The sequence below is a fragment of the Etheostoma spectabile genome, chromosome 3, assembly GCF_008692095.1.
Source record: "Etheostoma spectabile isolate EspeVRDwgs_2016 chromosome 3, UIUC_Espe_1.0, whole genome shotgun sequence".
Classification (NCBI taxonomy): Eukaryota; Metazoa; Chordata; class Actinopteri; order Perciformes; family Percidae; genus Etheostoma; species Etheostoma spectabile.
The window spans coordinates 9520234-9522436 of NC_045735.1; the positions used below are offsets into that span (position 1 = coordinate 9520234).

The window sequence follows — 2203 nt, forward strand, 5'->3', positions numbered from 1 at the left end:
GATAGATAGATAGATAGATACTGTATATAGACCTGAGGAAGGAGTCATCATGCTGTTCACACCGCTGCTTGTCAGAAGATGCCGTGAGGGAACTGTTAACCACATCTTTATCCAAACGAGGCAGGTTGTCCAAGCAATTCAGCAGCAGTGATCCAACAAGGACATCCATGTTTTTCTTAATGCCTCCCCTCTAACTAAGATTACTTAAGCCCCCTGTTTTATGGGTAGCAGAGCCCTTCAATTTCCCCAAGCCCCTGTTATTATGCAGACCAGGAGTATGAACCATGTGATTGTGTTCTACGGCAGAAGGTATATTAACTTTTTAAGGTGTCAAGGAGAGTACCTCAGGGAGCAACTTATAATTGCAGCCGGCACGGGATTCAATTGTTAAAGCATGTTAGAGGAATTTCTTAGTGTTTGCTTGAGTGCACTGACCGCCAGTGTGCAGTTGTGGAATCAAACATGTAGGTAATATGATATATGATTAGAGGTCAGCTCTAATGCAGAGGCAATCATTGCAGTGCAGTAAAACACTATTACACTAACTGCCCTAACAATATATTTAGGCATAATTTAAGCTGCAATTTACAGAAATCCATGGTAAAGATTGTAGATGAAATGGTATTTCCCTACACAAAGTACACATATGAGTGTTGAGTGACTCTGAGTTCTGAAAAACAGGCTGGCAAGATACACAGATTATCTAAACCTTATCTGTTTTTGCACTTAGCAATGAGCAGTGTGCAAATCATTCAGGTAGCAGCTTCTCATTTTTAGCCGGCACTGACCACGTATTTATTTTTATAATGTATACTGAGCGGCTTTATAACATGAAAACAAAATATTTGGGGAAAAATTCTCTTTCATCTCATTTTCAGGTTGTACTGTTAGTGTGCACTGGGCAGTTGTGTCATTTAGTTAGATATTATCAAATCGGACTACGTATTGACAGAAACACATTATTAAAGGACTTTGAACAGGCCACAATCACTTCACGCGAGACATCCCTAATTGTCACTGTGAGCATGTTAGCATGCTGATGTAAGCACCACTGTGCCCACAATAAGTACAGTCTCACAGAGCTGCTGCGCGGCTATAAACTCTTCTTGTATCAGTAGTAGGACAGCTTATTTGAAAATGAAATATGACATATCCACAATATCCTACTCAAGTGTAAGCTCAAGGGTCAAGAGTGTGAATGCCGATTAATTCATAATCGCTGCCTTTTTTTACATGCATCATTAACAACATAGATCTTTAGTGACCCGCAGTAATACAGTTACAATCCTTATGATGCTCACTAAAGCACTGAGGTCAGCAGACATGTTGTGAACAATAACCACATAGACAGATTATGATGATTTAAAAACCAGGTGAGATAAAGTGACAAATATTTCAAGCAGCAAATGCTTATTGTCTTTCCACAATGACCACCACAGTTGTGATAGTAGAAGCTCACAAACATTCATCACAGGGACTAAACTTCAAGCCTGGAGCATATCATCGCCTCCAAAGTTTCCCATAGTGTCTGGTGGCCGCTCCTACCACTCTGCAGGTGTAATGCCTCGAACCAAACATGAGAAGTAAAGCTGGAAGTTGGAAACAACAGCAGTTACCTACACTGCCAGCCCCTTGACTATCTTCCTGGGATCAATTGAATTTCTGCAGAAGTTGAAAATGACCCTGGCTGGTTGAGCCACCGCTGTGAAGATGAAAGGCATCTACTGAAAGGCTGCGGTTGCTTCTTCACTTTGGAAGTGAGTGCGTTATTTGTGTAATGGTGCATCAACACCAGCCTGTCAAATCGGCCACTCCAAGGGTAAAGGTACCACAGTGATGCAGTGAAGTACACAGTAGCCATGAGCCAACAGTATTGATTCACAAACATTCAAGAAGGTGTTTTCCTGTGATTAAAAGTAATAGATATTTGTTTTTTGTAAGTATATACAGTACATACATATATAGAGAGAGTAGCTCTAGTCCTGGAAACAATATTTCAGAGTAGTGTTACAGGACACAACATTGAGCTATTATCTATTTATACCCCAGAGACCAACTGAGATTTTGGCTGTTTCACCCAGCAGCACCTGTAGGGTGCTGATGTTATTCCTGTACAGCTCTGCAGCTCTGGCTGAGGCTGGAAATTATTTACAGGGATCAGTGTATTCCAGAAATGGTGTGTGTGTGTGTGTGTGTGTGTGTG

The 2203-nt window shown here is 41.1% G+C and overlaps 1 protein-coding gene across 7 annotated transcripts in view; it reads left to right on the top strand.

Annotated features, from left to right (window-relative positions):
- Positions 1 to 2203, top strand: part of b3gat1a (beta-1,3-glucuronyltransferase 1 (glucuronosyltransferase P) a) — an 85541-nt gene that overhangs the window by 26686 nt on the left and 56652 nt on the right. The window contains exon 1 of one of the 7 annotated variants that reach the window (XM_032510230.1): positions 590 to 600. The exons of the other annotated variants lie outside the window; for them this stretch is intronic. The gene's annotated coding sequence lies outside the window, so the exon portion shown is untranslated. Of the gene's footprint in view, positions 1 to 589; positions 601 to 2203 lie in introns of those variants that run through there. 7 annotated transcript variants of the gene reach the window in all.